This window comes from Opisthorchis viverrini, assembly GCF_000715545.1.
Source record: "Opisthorchis viverrini unplaced genomic scaffold opera_v5_37, whole genome shotgun sequence".
In the NCBI taxonomy this organism is placed as follows: Eukaryota; Metazoa; Platyhelminthes; class Trematoda; order Opisthorchiida; family Opisthorchiidae; genus Opisthorchis; species Opisthorchis viverrini.
Genome location: NW_008751693.1, coordinates 877,570 through 898,173, shown reverse-complemented (window position 1 = coordinate 898,173; position 20,604 = coordinate 877,570). Strand labels below are relative to the sequence as shown.

The window sequence follows — 20,604 nt, the reverse complement described above, 5'->3', positions numbered from 1 at the left end:
CGTAATATTATACAAAATTAGTCACACAATTCCCCCAACATAAATGGATGCTCAGATACTCCTCTGGACAAATATTTGTATACAATCACTAGAGAGCCTTAAACAGTGGAAATAAGCTTAATAAATTTAAAGTAGTAGAAGCCCAACGAATGCTTTCGAACGAATGATTTATGCAACTGATATGGTATTCACAGCCGACTCAAAGAGCAAAGGACTACCAGAAAGTTAGTGCAATTGGAATCCATTCTTCTATGCAACTCATATTAGCGATTTATGGAACAAAAAATGGTCAGTAAAGGCGAACAGACCAAATATGATTCGGAGCCTGAGTAAAAGTCCACAACTTTTACAAAAGGATCCGTTGACCGGAGTGGCCCATTCACGTGAGAGGATCATTGATGTATCAGAGCATGTGACTGAATCGCAGGTATCTTTGCTGTGGCCAGACCGATTTTGAACGGACCGTTTTAGTTAGATGGGTTATATTAGAATTAATCATACAATTCATGTCAAACAAATAAACAACAATCGCACTTGTAGTAAACCCCCTAGAGCGGGTTTCCAACTAAGAAGATTCCCTTGTATAAACTGTCATGTAATAAGCCATTGAGGGGGCGGGCTTTCTTGCTTTGAGTGTGGACTGGCAGTTAGATTTATCAGTGGATTATCTGGAAACCATCATTTGAGTTGGTTGGCCGAAACGTTTTGCTGAATTATGTGATCTGGAGGTCGATTCGGATTATTTTCAGATGAATGATTCATGAAAACAGTCTTCCTCTTTGTAATGAACTATCGCATTTTTAAGCGTATTCATAAATTGCGCTTTCCGACGACTGCAGTGTAGCCTCTCTTTCCTCTTCCCAGCAGATTTGCTCCTCTGTGAAAGCAGGATATTTCGTTGAGATTTCTTTGGGAGAAATTCAGTTAAGTAAATATGTTGCTCTACTTAAGGCATTTTCTGGATAACGAAAAGTTTATTTTGGTCAACGAATTGCTTTTAGCATATATACGTCTAGGAAATGAAAAAATGAAAGGAAAGGAGTGAAATCGTTATTTTTACATTCAAGACAAAAAGCCGGCGTGCTTAATTACAATTCATCGAACCCTCCAATGACCGTAAAATGTTCATCATAATGACGAACGCAACGCCTGCGTATCGCCGGTGGAGCTGCGTGATCATGAACATGCACCTCAAACCTGTTGAATAAAAATTTCCTCGAGAATCGGCCTGATGGAGATCCCAATGCTGCACTGTCCAACTTTTGGTACAACTTTTCTTTGGACTGAAGATGCACATCGCGTTCTAGCTAAGAGAATAACTCTCCAGACAAACAGTAAGAATAATCAAACCTATCTTGCTTTTGGACTTTCACAATGGTTTATTTGATTTACACTTTAGAGAACATGGAGATAAGTCTAATGAGGCCATGACTTTGAGTTCACGTTGACCCACCAGATCTTAAGTGTGAATGAAACGAGGCAGACACGATATTAGTAAATCCTGCGACTAGGCCTCGGTGATCTGAGGGAGTGAAATTGGATGTATTCTCCAGGATGTATTCTCCACCCGGAATATAACTATCTCCGAAATGTATGGCAAATTGAGTTCAGTTTTTGGTCCATACTTCTAAACAGGGTACAAAATTATCTCCCCTCTAAGTGGCAATACTTGTAGAGTCAATAAAAAATTCAGGAGCTCACCATCACGCTTGTCAACTGATATAACATTAATCTCACAGTGGTGCAATCGATCACATTTATTTATCTACTCTATTGCAGTCTGAAGCTATTACGTTTTTACAGGCCGGTTCGTGAAACGGCCGGAAACTGATGGATCGCCTTGCTACCAGATCGATCAACCTGCAAAGTTCACCGTCTTGGACACAGTGGAATCAGCTTCTCGGTTTTCTGCTCAAGACTGTTTCTTAGCAGCTGAGTTCGAGAGTGCCTTCTATTGATGACCGTTTTGTACCCTTCGACGCAGAATCTCCTGGGATTAACCAACTTCTTGGTCTGCTGAGGCCAAAAAGCCCAGACTAAAACTATTTGCTCAAGGTCAGTGCATAAGCCCAAAAATGGGACTCCGCTAAGTACGATAAACAAGATAAACTTCAAACTGCTACCTAAGTTAGTTTGAACGATTATAACATCCCCTTTCGTGAAGGTTATCCCAGTGGACTGACGCCGTCAGATACTGTGGTATCGGTCTCCTAAGCGCCAAGCTCTACGAATTTCTCAGTTTGCCTGTCAGCATCATCGTAGTTCGCCTGAAAGGAGAGGACATTGCTATGGTAACACACCCACAAAGCGGTAGTTCCCTCCCCCTCCTCAGTCGCTGTCGTTGGCGAGGGGAATGCATCACGCGTGAGATAAGAAGGGCCCAATATGGATAATTACCATCCTCAGCGACCGACGTTTGAGGATGCGCCTCAAGGACTACTTCCAACAAAAAGAAAATCTGTGCAGTAATTTTAACTTCTCAACCTATTCTGACTTCAACTAAGGAGAGAAGCGAGATGCAAATCAATTGGCGGTTTAAAGTATCATTCAATCTGATAGGTGAAAATGCAGATTGCTCTCCTTGATTCTGTCAGTTTTATAAAGATGCAGGTATTTACTCTTACAGATGTACTGGGCTATGGGTAGGTTTTAAAAAAACGAATTACTTCCCGATGAATCTTTGCGTGTTCACTCTCACTACTGAATACCTAATCAGCGTCTGATTACCATCGAAGTGATGCAGTTAAAAAACCCTTGGCATATTTCTGCAGCTAAGAAGACACTCACTGAAAGATCAATAAGAAGCATGTTGGTAGGAATATATTATGGTATAATAAAATAACCTTGCACATGGAAGCCTTATATCTTGTCCAAATTCTAAAGTTAAATCATTGCCACATTGTTTTCACGTGTCCGGTCACACATTTGTTGACACGTTTGGTGGAGTTGTTTGGAAAATGTGTACTTATTTACAAGTTATATCTTTAAATAAGTGGAAAGACGCTTTGACATGATGGATTCAAGTCCACAGGGATATAAAAACAGCTTTGAGGATATTTAGCAGCCGGGAAGGATTTGGAAGAGGAATGGGGCGTGTTGGAAGGCGGGAGGCATTGCCTAGAGAGTAAACGGGCTTTGTCGTTTTTGGTGGGTCATAGTTGTAGAAGGGAAAGGCATTGTGCAGGAATATTGATGAAAGACTGATTCAACTGATTATCAGTTAGCTGCAGCCTTATGCAGATCCATCAAACAATCCGCCTATCCGCCTTGATCTTGAATCGTCCACCCGCAAAAGCAAACTATCACGTTGTCGGTTGGATGGTCGTCTTGGTCGATGTCTCCGATAACTGTCAACTTCGTCTTCTGTGCGTTTTATCGGTGAACTATGAACGTCCGGGTATATGTCACCGCCATTACTCAGAAATTCCCGGTAATTTCTCGAGTTAGAAGGACGATTATAATACCTGGAGGATAACTTACGAGGGAATTCCAAATTATCTAAAGGTTCCATTAAATGACGGATAGTTTCCTGACAAGAGGAAAATCGCCGAATGCCTTTTGAAGAACTTCGCTCTCCTCGTGAAAGTTGCTGTAACGTTAAAAATTGCAATATTTACTGAAGCATCACATACGACATAACTCAACGAACAAAACTATAATGTTCTGCAAATTGACACCATTATGCTTTGAAAGTAATAACAAAAGAGAGCTATCTTGCGGCTCAAGTCATTAGCCCACCCGCGCAATTGTAACATACCTGGGAGGAGGCTGAATTAAAAAACACCTCTTGAACAGTCACTTATGAATGAATAAAACTCAAGAAAGATTGTACAGGCAAGCCCAGATGGGTAGAGTCAATGCGTTTGTTTGGTTCATGATATATTTTCTACCTACTTCCTTTGGTTTTATTCTAACTGCTTTGTAAATAGCAGAAAAATGATCCGTACGCTTTCTAATGGAATCTACAATGCTAACTGGTCACCCTAACAACACGACAAAATATGTGCGAGTATAATCAAACAAAAGCCAAGAGGACATTCTCTCTTGTGGATATACAATAGCGGTGCAAATTCCCGTACATTGAATTTTTATTGTATACCCAAACAGCCGCGAACGCCATTCACAGACAAATTTGAGTATCTGTATTTCGAAAAATGTCGCTTTTGAGCATGTACAGAGCATTCACAGAGCATGTACAGCGGGAATTCCACTCTCTTCACGACTTATCAAAAGCAAATTATTTGAAAAACTCTGAACACAGTGGAAACACTGATGTGAATAATTGCAGACAGTTCAGTAGTCGCTGCAAATATTGGCTTTCGAAACCCCCATACTGCTTAATCTCCCGCTTCGATCCGTTGTAGCCTCAAGAACAGACTTCTGTTGCAAAAAATCTGCTTAGGTGATAATTTTAATAGATCACCAACTGCCATTTTAAAAAAATGTTGCATATATCTGACAGTTTATTTCATTTGGAAAACTTCCGCGCTAGGCCGTCGGAGTAATTGGTCACCGATGAATCAACACCCAAATCTGGTTGTACTGGTTCGAACTCGTAGCCTGACGCTAGTTAACTCGCGAGCGGACTCTGAATGGAAATGTGGATAGATAAATCTACGCATACGACCCAATCATCGATACGTTTGAATTGGATTAGAGAGGGCCTTGAAAAATTTTAGAGGTTTTCTGTTACTGCTAAAATATTGGTTGCTCCTATTTCTACCGTATTTATCATCAATGATGTGAGTCCTCTGTCACGCCGATCACTTGACACTGTGTGCTACAAAAAGCTGAATTAAATTCTCCTAGCCTCTTTTGTGCCAACAATTATATAGTCATATAAACGCCAGCCACAACCAAAAATAGGAATGTTTACGACACCATAAAAACTGAGCGCTGCTATCAATAAAACCCAACGGTTTTTATGACACTGGTTCATACATTACGGAAAGCACCTAGTACTGACAGTGAAAATAGGGATTAAGGCATAATCAGCGTTGCACGAGACAACCCTTAAAAACATTATTCTATATCCTTTTTTCATAACTCACTACAATTAAGTAACCGAAAACGATATGCGAGAACTGGCGATAGGATAACCAAAAACCGTACTTCTCTGTGCGCTTCCGTAAATCCATTCACCCCGGCTGCTCCAAAGAAATGTCCTTATTTGGTCTGGGAGTTGCTTTTCTCTCTGGCAGAGGACAATCATTTTTTCTTTTGGCAGGGTGCCGGAATGTTCTGGCTTTACAAGTAGGTGAGTGAGTAAGTAGTCTGGGTCCGGACACTTTGGTAGACGCTCCAGAGAGACTGGGGAGAATTTGATTTTCCGATTAGTTCAGCTGTTTACCGGAGGACTAGACACTTTCCGCATCACACAAATAACAATGTGGCAATGTCTGTGATCGACTGTCTTCTAATCAAATGGGGAGTTTTTGAAGCTTTGTTGCCGATGGATCCTTGATGAATCCTCTCACTATTGCAATGATGACGGAAGACTTAACTTTTCAAGATTTCACCAGATTAAACCAGGCCTAACGTAACAAGATAACGTCCTACCCCAAAGTGTTGGATATTTTTGTAATTTATTGCTCAGTCCTCATGGAAATCTTGGCAGTCACAATGTTGTTTGATAAACAACCGGGTGTTTGTACAAAAGGCAATATCAAGCTCACAAAGCCGATTTTTAAGGACCGACAAACTGGTTTACTTACGCTGTAACGTCGTGTTGGTGTTATGTCGTCTTCTAATGGCAGCGATCCCTTCCTGATTCGAACATTCTGCATCTTACGAAGTAGTTCTTCTGTGTCCCCAAAAACTGCCTTGACAGAGTCTGGTATATCTATGCTAGTCAGTTTCTTGAGGCCATTCGGAACATTGATACCTCCATTTCCGTTCGAGTTGAACTGCGGAGAATGTGTGGGTTTTTTATCCACCGAAGACATGGTGCGGCGCTTGGTGATCCATGGATGATTAAGCGCTTCAATGGGATTCATTCGGTGACTGGGTATCCATTGAAAACATCTGCCTAAAAAGTCCAGTAGGTCCGCATCCACCGGTTCCACGCGACCTACAAGCGAGCGAGACTGCTGGCGGAACAAATTTTCTTCCCCAGGCAAGCACACGGACGACCGTTTATGCATTGTTAGGGCTGTCAATAAATCAATGGAGTTTGGCAATCCTCGTATTTCTCTGGGTGATTTGCGTGCCGAACTAGGGTGGGATGCCTGGATATTCCCGTTACGGTTATCGGAGAAATAACCTGCTCCGCTTAACTGGTCAAGTGCATAAAGCGGTTCACCGCTAGGTGTAAAGAATTTGTTGGCCCTTCCAGAAGCTGCCAGCATACTTCTAGGTGGAACTCCTATTAGCTCCATTATTCTTGCCAGTTGATCTGCCTCGTCCTCTCCAGGGAAAATCGGTGTACCTTTGAAGAAAAGAGTGCGGAGATCAAGTTACGCACCAGAGAAAAAGTTCAGCACAAAACTCTGAAAGTTTGTTGGGAAACGCGAAGCAGAAATCATTTGTCCGCTCTTTTGAACTCCATATAATTGTTTTCCCGGGGATCTCACCCAAAAAAAAACATGTAAACTTCACTGTTGGACCGAATAATGTTGGCCAGACAACTCTCGAATGCTCCCGTCTTTTTTTGTTCACCTATCAGAATGTAAATGATCTTCCTCTAACTATGAATCACTTTAATTCTAGACCAGGTATGCTGGAGGTGATATTCTAAGTTTTCCCAAGTAGATCCGACGCAGGGAGCATTGGTTTCACGTGATAGAATACAATAAGTGGTCAATGGTGAAAATCAGCTGGGTTCAGAAGTAAAAATTGTTTACTAAGCGGTAGTCGTTACACTTATTACTCGTTCATTGCATACTTGATATGAAGAAGTTCGCTGTGGTGATCAAATTGTAATTGGTAACAAGACATTTGGGGAACGGTCTCATCACTAGCGACATCATTACCTCACCATTGACTAAACACCGCAGCACACTGCTGTTTTTAATACCACAATACCATGTCAATCTATCTGAATAAAGCTATCCAATTAAAACTAGAGAAAACATGTAGTGTGGAAAGTCCAGGTCTGGCCCACCACAAATATCAAGCACCCAGCACGGACGGACATTGAAATCGGTTATCCGTCATATTGTTTAGTACTATTATCCAAGCAGAGGGTGAGTTACATGAACATATCCGGGATGGCAAAAAGCTTCTGCGTTCAAACTTGTTCTCAGCAACCTTCGTTTCCAATTCAGTGTAACTCATAAAAATTGTGACTCAGTTGATTCGGTGTCCTTCCACTATGAACGACTTGCAGCTTCTATGGTGTTTATATATTTGCATGGTCTACATCAGGAAGTGAAGTCAACCAACATTCCAGCCGGTGGAATGAACATTCCTGTAGCAAGTATGTGAATATTTGTAAGCGTGGTCAGTGAGCCAGTCTCCGTTGTTAGTGCGTCTCGATTTTTAGAAATTCCAACATTTTTCAAATTCTGAAGAATGCCAACTTACAAAAGTCGAATTCCTGCGGCGTCATGATTGAGCGCCGCTAGCCAAGCTCCCGGAGTGATCAGACCAACAACCAGCAGGCCATATTTGGTTATTTTGTCAGGAAAGCCAAAACTGGCTATCATTAGTGAAAACAGAATTCGTCTGGACACTTTCACATTGGTTCGCAATTACATCCAGTCCAAAATTGTAGTGTGACACACTTCAGCTTGTATTTACAGAAATATATACATAAATATGAAGTTCTTACCGGTGGTTACTGAACATGTAGTTCGAATCATGTAGGACCTTAACCACACGTACATCACTAAAAATACTGGAAGTGTATATTTGATTTTACGTGACAACCAAATTCTTGCTGAACGACCGCGAGCTTGACACTGTCAGGGGTGAATCATGAAAACTCATCCTCATAATGTTGTATAGTAAATTGCATTGTGTTGCTCAAAACTTCAAAGCCGGAAACAAGAATCATTGATGAACTCACAACTAGTCTAAATGTGGATAGATTATTGACTTCATTTGAGGCAGAGTGCTAAATATATACCAACCCTGCAACGATTTGATGTACTAATTCTCCACTACTAAGCGGAAGACTCCATACGAATATGCTCGTGCGTCACTGGTCGCAATGTACTGTAAGTCACCTCGGTAGAGTCAAACTCGTGTTACCTGTTGCCATTCTGGCAATGAGACATCCAGTTTATGTTAACCAATTGTGCAGAACATTTTGAAAACACCACGTTATCGAATTTGAATCGAGTTCACGTACAAAATAAGACTTCTAATGTTCTATGATTTGAAATGATCCGGGTCTTTTCAGAACTAAAGAACCCTACTCTACAAAAGTTAGGAGAAAGTAATCACTGTGGAATAATATGTAGAAGTAGAGGAGACTAGCGTTTATGCTGTACACTTCGCTTTCGTGCAAAACAATGGCGACCGTTCTCATCACGAGAAAACACGGATATGGTGAACCGAAGACTTCTGGGATAAACACCCGAGCTTGGATGAAACAGGAGAACAACCAGAACAAAGGAATGCAACTGTGGACCACGTGTCCTGGAGCGGTCTGTAATCAGGGCGCATCCAAGAAATCTTTAATTTATTGACCAGTGTAAACGAAGCGTACAGACTTATTTGTCATAAATATCTACAGCATCAGTGAGCTGTGATGTTCAGAAGATTAGCAAAAATCACACCTCCCATCTGTCTCAGTATCACCCCAAGGATAATTGGAGTAAATTACAAAACTTCGAGCACGTGTTGCCTTCAATGACCTAAGATTATGATTATACTTTAAATTTGCCACACGGTCAGCAACAAATATTTCTGCTCTGATACGACTACCTTGCGCATCAGAAATATTTATTATTCCATCATGGATGGCGCTATCTTTCAAAAAGGAGCCCACTGCCGTTAAGATGAGAAACAGTGTGGTCGAACTTGAAGTCACTCACTGAAATAGCTCCGGAACAAAAGCTATGAGAATTCTAACTCTGTAGTTGTTTTCCATTCCACTGAATGTAAAGTCGCTCAGAGACTCCGGAACTAGAGGTATGATCAAATTACCGTTACAGGTAAACATTTAGCTAGCTTGCAGTTTCATTGACGAGCAGGCAGCATTTAGAGCTGCGGCCAACACTTTTTCACTAAAGACTACTCGCTGGTAACTCTATTTTCAGGATAGAAGTTATATTCAAATAGCGTTAAACGCTTATATAGCTTAAGTAAACTATATTTCATATTCACGAACGAGGTAACAAGAATCAGCTTTTGAAGTTACAAAATATTAGGATGGCAAATGATTTTCAAAATACTTCGTATTCCCTGTAACTTTCATTGTTTTCACTCTCATTCTTATCGGAAAGGACGTCACATCGAATTCACCATGCACTCTCTCGCTCAAGTCACCTATCGCGTCATGTAAACATCAAATTCAATGCGTTATATCAAGTGTTAATAATATACTGCAACTTTTGCCAAATCTCCATACGCCACAGGCTTCTAAAATGTCCGCACACTTTTTATTTGTGTTCAAACAGAACAGAATGCTACTTGATTATATTATGGGTGTGAGGTTTATGCATAGGTCTAATATTTGCATAACACGAGGTCAGTTGAAATCTAATCACCATAAAAAACGGATTCTTATAGATGGCCAAAAAGGAAGAGTCGGAAAGCGCTGAAACAAATTTTTCAGTTGTTCTGCTTGAGGTTTGGGCATAGGACAAGCCTTGTCTAATTGCCCCCAATTTCGCTATCACGCCAATCACTCGTAACCTCAAACAAGCGCAGTACTGCTTCTGACTGGTGGTGCACTTATTCACTGACAAAATTTTCCAGCTTTTCATGGCCCAAATTATACATGTTCCCGAGTAGATGCAGATAGATGATCTCTGCTGGTGCTGGAGCGTGCTTCTGACACCACGTGAAGGTGTGCGTAGGCTTGTCAATTGGTGAATACTAATCAGTTTGACCCACGCATACACAGCGCTTGTCAGCATGATCTGATCCAATCTCAGACTTCGAACAAACCGCATATCCGTAAGAAAATGGCAAGTAACCAACCTGACAGATTTCATCCAAAAACTGGTTCAGTCATTCGAATAATTGGATCGTCTTTATCCCACTGTGCACATACCTTTCCTAATCTAAAAAATTTCAAAATAATGAATAGACGCTGTTTGTACACAATAAACACCTCCGCACACCACACATACAACGACATTCCTCGTTAGTGTATTTCTACAGGGAATCACATACCTTCCCGTGATATTGAAGGCTATTTTGAAGTTTTGGTTACCCAAGTTTATCCTGACAGAGCATCCGTCCACTTTTGGCATGCTGTTTTCGTAAGACTGACAAATAACAAATATCGTGCTACAGGAATGGTTGATTTACTTCATAAATTGGATGATATATTCAGAGAAGTCCGGTGGGCAGCAATGAGGAATAACTTTTGTTCTACAATGAGGATCCTTACCGTTTCTGGTAACTATTTCCCGAGCTATTCTGTCCTGGGAAACCACACACAAAAGATGTATGTACTTAAACTCGCATAGTTTAATTTTTTATCCCTGCTACAGCCTCAAAACAGGATTCGATCGACACCACAATAAATAAGCGAACAGGCAAACTAAATCATTAAATTATACAACAAAACGGGGCAAAATAATTCGACGTGTTTTGAAGGAATTCAGAACCTAAAACGTTTCATGATTGATTTTGTGTCTAACGAAGCGTAAGGGTTTTGGACTAGTGACCAAGGTTAAATAAAGATGCCTGATTTTGGAAATCTAACATTTCCTGGCTTAAATAGTGGGCAGGACACTTGCAGGAAACATAAGTTAAGCCAAAAATGCAGTAAGATGGCGGAGGCAAACTGAATTGATTTTGCTTTTGCTAGCCTGGGCAGAGTGGTTTAATAATCTGATACTACACCAAGATTTACGATAGAGCTTAAAGTGCATTTTGACAGCTTTTGCTCCCAATCCCATTTTAAATAGTACTCAGCTATCTACCTGGCCTGTAAATTTTGACGCAGACAGAAATATAATGCTGATGGGTTGGCTATACTGAAATGATCTTGAAAATAGGTGGGCACCCTCGGCCAATGGCAATGGCAGCTTTTTGTGACACTGTTCGTGTCCATTCGGTAGCCAGTGGGATACTACCGGTTGTGAAACAAAGAAGACAAAATTTTTTTGCTTCATTTATGGACTAACTGATTAATTCCAAAATTTTCACGTTTCACACTTAATAATTTAAAACCCAGTCCCGCAAATAAAAATACATTTGCGTAGGATGCGCTGAGTTGTTAATAGTAATGGACAAGCTTGCTTACAACATAACCTCCGCTAGAACCTGGTGGTGACTTGCTCAACCTGATGACCCTATAATACACCAAGTAGAACGTTTCCTGGGGTTTGTTCTCCCTCTGTTCCCGTCAAGGCGCTTGATTCACTCTAGGATGAACCATAGAGACCTCGTTGCTTTTCGAAAAAAACTTAACAAGTATATTGTTTTTTGTGTGCGTGGTGCTTGCATCTTGTCAACTCAGTGAGAGCTTTGGCGAATCTGTTCCAGTTTGCACCCAGAACAAGAGAAACCACCATGAATGCAACACATAGCTGACACCAATTAGGTGGTGTAAACGGGCGGGTCTTTTGAGTGCTTCAATAAGCACCTTAGAACCAACACTAACCAACCCATCGAAATGGCTCAGTCAAGTGTCCTAAAGCTGTCTGACTTCCTTGATTATCCGACATTGTGCATTGTGCGCCCAACAACTCTATTCTGGTCCACAGTAGTCTTCGGATTCCGTGCTTTCGCTAGTATACACATGATTGGAAACACAGAGTACTATCCCGAAAAGTCAAAAGTCTGGGTCCTTTTACTGGGAGCCTAAACATTACTGTCATTTGGTCAGTGAACGGTCCGGTAATCCCTTTAGTTTATATTCATTTAGTGTTAGTTAATCTTAGCCTTCAAGGCCAAGAGGCAATCTTTTGAAAAACAAATTCGTTTATATTTTCATAAAGGGCACTACTCGCAAAGCTGCTGAAAACTCTGACAGACCACGACCAGTTTCGCCCTTCTTGGGGTTCATCAGGTAGACTGTAAATTTCCATTTTTAAACTATCCCATTCACGTTTTATAGAAGCCTGTGGGAGTCCTTGTGCAAAGTTAAAATGAACTTCAGTTAGACTTGGTCGTTTAGAATTTCACTAAAAACAACTAATACGATGATATAGCTCGTAAACGCTGTGGATCGCTGTCACTTTTGTTCTCCCCGCTTGAATTATCCTTGGTAGATACCATCACCGAAATATGAGCTAGAGCAAAGGGATTGTGAATGTGAATCCGGTTTGTAAACGAAATATTATCAATATGCCCGTCAAATATTGCCTAGCTCAAAGAACAGCCCAGCGAATAATGAAGTCGCCTGAGCTGCCAGCACCCAGCAATATGACCAAGCAGATAGCCAGTTCAGACGTTGGTACCATCACTGGCACTGTTGTACACACCATGAGCCGGGAACTGAACAAAGCCTCATCGTGAAGAAAGCACAAGTATAAATAGATGTCTCCCAGATGAAAGCAATGTCACCAATAAAGATCACTACCCGTATGAAATCTAAGACGGATCCCCATCAATGCTTTTTTGCTTTTGAGCATCTCTGTGCACGTGAAGATCCCTTGAAGACTCTCGACATAATCTACGGTTTCACTATTTTCTGAGTTATTTTTTTAACCATGTGGCTCTCTAAATAATAACACATGTCCTCTTTTGCGAGTGGTCACACATATCATCGGTTTTCTTTCGTGGGCAGATTCCCCACCGGTACTGGAGTAACCTTTTGACGACTAAAGACGTCGTTCAGCGAGTGAGATGGTACTAGACTGACCTGAAATCCAGGTAACATTTGTTCAACCTACGCGCCTTCAGACTTCCTATTCCCAAAACTTTGCTATCAACGGTTCTATACTATCCAACGATTTGTTAAAGCCATAGAACGTTTTCCCAACCGATCCGATTGGATGGGAACTGCCGATATGCTTGCATTGATTCACCCATGAAGGTCGTGTATACAAACACCGTGTCAAATTTCTACGATTTATCTAAAACTTTCAGTGTACTTGTGTCCGACATTGCCTGGACAACCGAACCGTACTGAAGAAGGCACGCAACATGCGCCTGTATGAAAGCTACATTCTTAACGGACAGTACACCTGAACATGTTTAGTCTGTTTTTAGTCCCTGGATCATGCGTAAACTATTTGTATTCTTTGCTTTAACCGAGCTTCACTCACGTTCCTGCCCGCCTCGGTTCATCAAATAAATTGAGGCAAACCTGATTCATAGGAATAACTGCGACACACCTATTAAATAAACCTAACCAGTGTTTTGGTAACCATTGTGTGACTACCTTTCTGTTTACCGGGTTAGTTGGAATCACAAGTATGCCACTGCATTTGCACCTTTTGCCTTTCGAAGGAAGTGATGCAACCGAGGGCAGTAACCTGATGACTATTTTGAGATGGCCTGACAGAACGGATACTAAAGATTTGCTCAAAAACAGTTCCTTACATGACACGAACAATTCCATTTACCTGAAATTACGCCCAGTCTGGTAGTCTTTCTATCGCCGGTTATAATTAGGTTTTTACTTAGCACGACAAGATCTTGAGAGGTAAAACTATTCCCACTTAATTTCATGTCAGCATTCCGCTCCAGAGTTTAGTGTATTTTACATTTCGAGTTCCACGTGCCATCTATCTATTTTTTGGATCGTATTTATTCTAGTAAAAAGCAAATCCACAAAAAGGTCCGTGATTTCACGTTTTTGTGTTATTCGAGGCCAAACTAGCCCAGAGATGACTCATCCCCCACTGTGTTGCTTCTGAAAGGTCTTTCCGTTGTGCTGCTTGCCCTAATGCGACCAGTCCATATTTCGGGATAAGTATGCAACTTAATGCTGTGTGAATTAATGTCAGATAATTTCTTAATACTATCGTGAAGACAATGAGGTATGTTGTTTCTTAGTTTTTTTGCAAGTCCAGGTGTGGCTACGCACGAAGTGTACTATTTGAAATAAGTCAAATCGTCCTGGTTTCTGATGATGTCGAAAATCAAGTCAACATTTGCGAACTAATTATAGCTAAACCGATTCGTTTTGAATAAATTTTAATTGGAATATCTAAGTTTGAATTCTTGAAAGGCTAGAAATGGGCGATTATGCGGAACCCGGAAATCCAAACTGCGATGATGTGTAATCGACTTATCTTAACCCCTGATATGGTTTCCAGCTTTCTTTCTTTCTGTGACGAAACCCTATTTTTATTCAAGTACAATTTCGAAGCACCTATGTGTCTCTTCAGCCCATCAAAATCGGTAGGAGTATTCAAGGAGATCCCTCTTAGAATATACATATATATACGTAAATATGTTTGTAATATGTAGTATTATGCCTCTAAATGTTAAAAACACGAAGCTGAAAATTTGAGTACCGGTTTTGTAGATAAGGAACGTAGAAAGGAGTGGTTTGGTGGGTGCCTTGCGTACTCAGGAAGAAATTCAGTAATTCAAGTACCATTTATATAGATAAATTCTTTCAAAGGTCCATTTAATGAACTCTCTTTGTGCCAGGTGAAATTCGCTAGAATTACGAGGCGTTTCATCTACATCCTACTCGTGTAGCCCACACCAACAAGCTCTTATTTATTGGAAGAATATACCGAAAGCTGCTCGGTTATGCTGCCACAAACACCACGGTATTTTCTAAGGTGCTCCCGAATACAACCAACCAGATTTCTGAAGGAAAGCTGACACTTCACTTCAGAAAGTACCATCTGAGGAAATATTTAAAACTGGTTTCGGTGAAGTGAACCTGATAATTGAAGGGGAACAATCGGTTAATCACACTTCTATTCAACTATCAGTAGTGTGCCTTCCGCCAATCGCGATAAGTCATTTCTGAGCTGGTAGAATAGATTTTCGCGCTGAGACAAGTGACGGTACTGGCAATGCTCGATGCTCTTTAAGCTGCCAGCACAGTTAAAGTGTGTTCATCGGGTGCCAGAGGTTTATTTACAGTGGATCAGGTGTGAAAGACATTGGCGGTCAACGCCGTTCAAATTCCACAGATGTCCAAGAGCCCGAGATAGACAAGCATAAGTGACTGACCGAGATCCTAGATAACGTCACCTTTGCAAGCACAGGATTAAGTTATTGGACCGGACTATTAGCTAAAGGACGGCTGCATCCGCTGTACCATGAATGAAATGTTCGGTTCCGCGATACTCTGGCCCTGTTATCGCCTAATATGAAAGTGGGAATTTCGGGTGTACACTGAAGTAAGTAGCAAGCCATGAATTGTTTCTATACTGTAGGTACTAACTCTCAAGCATCTTATGGTAACCTCGGTTGGGCAACCTAGGTAATGGCAAAGTGCTAACTGCGAATAGCCATTCCGAAACACGGTGTAATGTGAATGTAGCTTCCATCGATCGGCAGCAGCTTCAAAAATCCATAGGTCGAAGACGGATAAGAAAGCAGTCGGTTTCAGTTGAGTCACTAAAGCTGGGCTTGGGACCTCGTTGCTAAAATTTACCGGACAGCGCTATGTGGTAACAGGGTAAAATACCACTAAATGACATTAGCATTGAACCGCCGATATGTCGAGTGGATTGTAGTACACATCTCCTTCGGATACTAGGTTCGGCTAAATTCAGAAAAGGTAGCAGAAAGGCTCGATGCGGTCAGGCACTCATGAATCTTTCCTGCTTATGACCGATGCAAGAGTACCAGATGTAACTTAATATTCTTTAATTCCATACTTTCCACTACTTCCAATATCACTACTGCAAAATATACGAACCGATTTTGGAGGCCTGAAAATTTTCAATGGCACTCAAGTTGTTTTGAGATGAACTTGAGCAATATCTCCGCTCTCATCCGCACTAATCACGTGCACTCCGTTGTTATTTACCACACACGGTTACCGCTGTTGTTTCTTCCGTAAAATTAAGGGGCTTAACAGTGTATGTATACTCTGAAAAAAACTTTATGTCTAGATATGTCACACCAGTAACTGTCTGACCAACAAGCTGCACTGCGTTAGTCTGACAACTGATGCAGATCCTACAAAAAGGAAACCAAATCAAATCTGTCGGAAACAATCACTCATCTACAGCGTCAAATAATCCAGACTAATCATGTCAGAATTGGAGAGCATCTGTTTAACAAACAGAGATACGGCTATAATGAAAATTCTCCACGGTTACCTAAGCTATTCGAAAGTTTATCTCGCCAGCGAAGGGATCAAAGCAAACCACTAACAATAGCATTCATAGGAACTTATGCCAGTAACTGACTTTGGTCGACTTTTGTAAATAACCGAGGTCTATCCAACCGAAAACAAAATTATCAATGTAAGTGAAAGTTGATACTGCCCGGTATTTGCATGCACATAAAGTCATCAGCTAAACGTTTATGCTAACAGGCAAGAGGCCGCACCATGTTTAATGGACGAATGTAAGCACTTTTGTGATCATTAACCGCTAATTGCACCGTGATCGTTTAGACCAACCAGCTTTCTCCTACACTGGATCAATCGGATCTATGCAGCCTTTGAACTGTTACATGACCTTTTTGGTTCCAACTCCCATTGTTTTTGCAAGTGACATCAGCAAAGTCTTATTCATAGTTGTTGTTGTTCGCCAGAAAACACCATCGCTACTTGGTCAACACACATCATATTGTTCTCCCGCGAATGGGCTAGTCTGGGAGCATTTTCCTCTAATAAATTTTCCTCACGTAATAACGCACTGGCGGCCAAACAAGTTAATATTTCTGTTGGACTGAAGCAACAAGTAGGCAACCAGATAACTCCTGCTCTTTACTTTGTAGGTGTGTAAGCATTAGGTGCTTACCAAAGTTTGGAAGGAATGCCTGATGTTCAAATTAATAGGATCAGCGTCAAATGATTTGTCAAAATAATCTCCAAAATCGAATTCTTCTAAGAAATCCAGTGGGATTCATCAACAGTGAGACTGAAAATTTGGTATGAAATTTGGACTGCAACAAAGATGGTTCATTGAATTCCCTATGAAGAAGAAAGTTCCCTGTGTTCCAAACGAGTAATGAGATATAAAAGTGCAAAACGTCAGGATTAGCTTCAGGAAAAATAATACCACCAAGTTCGGTACCACAAAAATGTACACCAAATATCAAACTAAAAGTTTAGTAATGTAGCCCTGATTTGGCAGGAGAGGACAGTGCGTCTATAAAACCGTTAGCCAATCATCACGATTATTGGGGAAAATTTGCTGTTTAAATGAAAAAGCGCCTTTGATGCACGCAGAAATATGAAACTAATTGCAGAATATCCAGAACACAAATTTCATCTAGATTTATCCGCTGAAGGCGTGGTTAACGACTATGATCTTCCGACTGTGATATCGCTAATGGCACTAATAATGTACAAGGTGCCTTTTATGATCGAACAAAGTTGGCCACAAGATGATTTACGTTTCACATTACTCTTCCTAAAGGGACACATTATACTCAGTCATGAGCGGGGGATGCACTACTACAATTATCGCAAGTAGTCCCAAACTGTTTCGTCCAGGGGATACGGCAAACCATCACTCAGTTGTATTCTATCTAGCGGACACTAAGCGCCAGCCAGTGAATTACCAGTTTTACAAAATACAGACAGCCAATAGGTATATACATCAGTTTTAAGAAAACTGCGTTCAATATTTCAAAACCAACGTTATCTACACGACAGACCCGTCTAACTCTGGCGAAACGATAGAGTTGTGCTAGGTGCACTACACCTACAACATTCACGTGGTATTCATGTTCCTGATGTACTCACATCACACTTACTACGTGCATAAATGTCAAGCCGCGCAATGCAAGTCTGGGAACACAAATGAGCTATTGCATTGGTTTGTCTATCGTACGCTTTCAGGCTAAACACCACATGTTGTTTGCCTTTGACTTTTCTGCTTGATACTGGAATTATCGTCGCATAGACACGGGGCCACAGACATAGAGACGAGACAAATGAATCATCCAGAGTATGACTCATGAATGTAAGCTGAAATGAAATTACTGCACCGTGTGTAACGTAACCATTGTAAGTTTACGATTGATTGAGACCAGCCAGGTCTAATAGCCAATAAAGTAGATCCTCTCTGTCAAACCAATAATTGCATTCAGCTTGTCAGATAATACCACTGGTGGATAGTCAGCATAGCTTATTTCCAAACTTAAGATCACAACGACTAAACCTAAGCGCCGAGTATTGTGTTCGTATGAGAGCGTGTTAATTAAGCGTTGCAACCTTACCCTTTGAACTTTATAGTTACTGTATATGTCCGTTGTCCGTTACCGTCTCCTTCACTGGATGAGCAAGCCAGAGTAAGAAGAAGTTAACCGTAAACTTGGAACTTCTGAGCATCAGATTATCAGTACTATACGACAATACTGAACCACATTATGTGTTAACTGATTGAGGCGTAGTTTGATGAAAACCCTGACGCAAATGGCACCATCTCAAAAATTTACATTCACAAAAATTATACATTTTTAGGGAGCGCCTACAGGACAGACATAATTCGCCCAGTCACGTGAGCAGCTTGATTATCCCTTGAACGATGCTGGTAATAAACCTGAATAGTAGATCGGGAGTTCACCGCCGTTCTCCACCATTATTAAGAAGCTTGGAAGTTCCACGCCATATTTGAGGTATATATGGTTAAAAGATCACCTCCAAAGTTTATCGAACTTAATGTACTTCCTTTGCTTGGACTTGATCCGCCAAAAGCCTCCGCATGTGTGAATACGTCTTACTTTGTTGATCTCACCTCTACTTTTGGATTAGACACTTGATTTCGTCGCAGGTTATCTGACGCCCAAGGTTCAAAATTGTACATAGCATGTGTGCCTCATCACAATGCTAGAGACAGCTTAAACCCAAATGAATAGGCCTTAAATGAGTAAGTGGTTCCACTCTAAGAAAATACTCATAATGTACAGGCCAACTTATACTGGAATGCCAGTTTTAGAGCAAGCAATCTTTTGTATCAGACAAAACGATTAGTGAAGGTCAATTGATTGAATTAATTTCCATCCGGAGTGCGTCAAATGATGACGGCAGCTTGACCATTTTGCCATTTTTGGTAGTAATGCCTCTATTGCTGTCTGTGGAATCTCAGCGGGGGTTTTAAACTGTTGAATGAGAGCTGACTAAGCTGTTCTGCGAGATGGTACTTCAGCTCGCCATTTCCCAAATGTGGCTGCGCGGTTTTTTGAAGGACAGCTTCCGTGAGCAGCTGACAGTGTGCTTTGGCTAACACCACGTGACCATTCCTCGGAACACAGCATCAAATATTCTGTCCGTGGGGTCTAGTCTCAGGAAATCCGCTGCGGTTGTGAATAAATGCATAAAGCTTGTAGAAAAATATCTCCACAAAAGTGTGATTGCGGTGACGTATATGGTGTCTGGGTATGTATGTTTGCCTTATCGTTAAAATCGGTCCCAATGTCTGCGGGTAAGCCACAACATACAAGGCAAAAATTATTCTTCAACAATAAAGTTCCGGGAACTCTGTGAGTAATACCATGAACCACAACTTAATCCAAATATAATTATATGAATATAATGAGGAACCGATAGACCTAGTAAGTTGATTTGACTTATAACTTGAAAGTAGCACTTTACCCAATATTACCCAGAGAATAGCTGTGCGCAAACTGGCTATCAGCTGACCGATCAAAGACAAATCAAACTTCTTTTTTTTAGGTCACCTAGTCTGATTTTCCAGAACAAACTGAGCTCCCTCATGATAAGGCGCTCTTGACAGAAGGTTTTATTAAAGATGCTTTACGTCTTCCTCGAATCGGACAAGTCCGAAGACTGCAAATGTGTCCTTATGAAAAAGTGATCTTATTTATATGACCGACTACATATAGCGAACAAAATTTCTTCTTCAGGTGAAACAGTATCGGACAATTTGGTTACTTTGGCACCCATAACTGAGCATCCACATGTGCGTCCCGCATAATTCGTCCCAAAAAGCGGATGAGTGACGTATTTTCCATACAACTTAGTTTTAACCTCCCTTCAGAATCGGCCCATAGTTATGGCGCGTCTTCACATTTACGTGAGAATAGATGACGCTTCACTTGATTTTACTGGGGCTGATGATCAACGAGTGAGGAGTAATTCTGAACATTTTCAGGGGCGGATCAGCAACCGTAGTTTCATAATCGTGCCTAACTGAATGCTTTTTCGCGTATGACCACACAACTGCATCCTGACAGGAGCCCTCTCTTGTCACTGTACAAATGCCTGTGGTAAATAGTTCATCTTTGATTACATAGACTGAAGCTTGGTCCATGCTGATGGTTGTAACTGTGTCTAGGCTTAATCGCATTTCAATAGCGTCTGTTGTCTTGTGTCTCAACTCTTTCTTCAACCTACCGTAATCACGAAAACAGTGAAGAGGACAAAGCTTATTGGTGCTATATGGGACGAAGAGAAAGTGCCTGCAGAATGAGGCATGT

At 41.1% G+C, this 20,604-nt stretch overlaps 1 protein-coding gene across 1 annotated transcript in view; it reads right to left on the bottom strand.

Moving 5' to 3' along the window:
* Positions 1-2,810: 2,810 nt before the first annotated feature.
* Positions 2,811-20,604, bottom strand: part of T265_02834 (hypothetical protein) — a gene marked incomplete at both ends in the record, with an annotated part of 65,356 nt that continues 47,562 nt past the window's right edge. Inside the window, 2 exons of the mRNA XM_009167178.1 lie at positions 2,811-3,589; positions 5,715-6,427. The remainder of the gene's footprint in view (positions 3,590-5,714; positions 6,428-20,604) is intronic.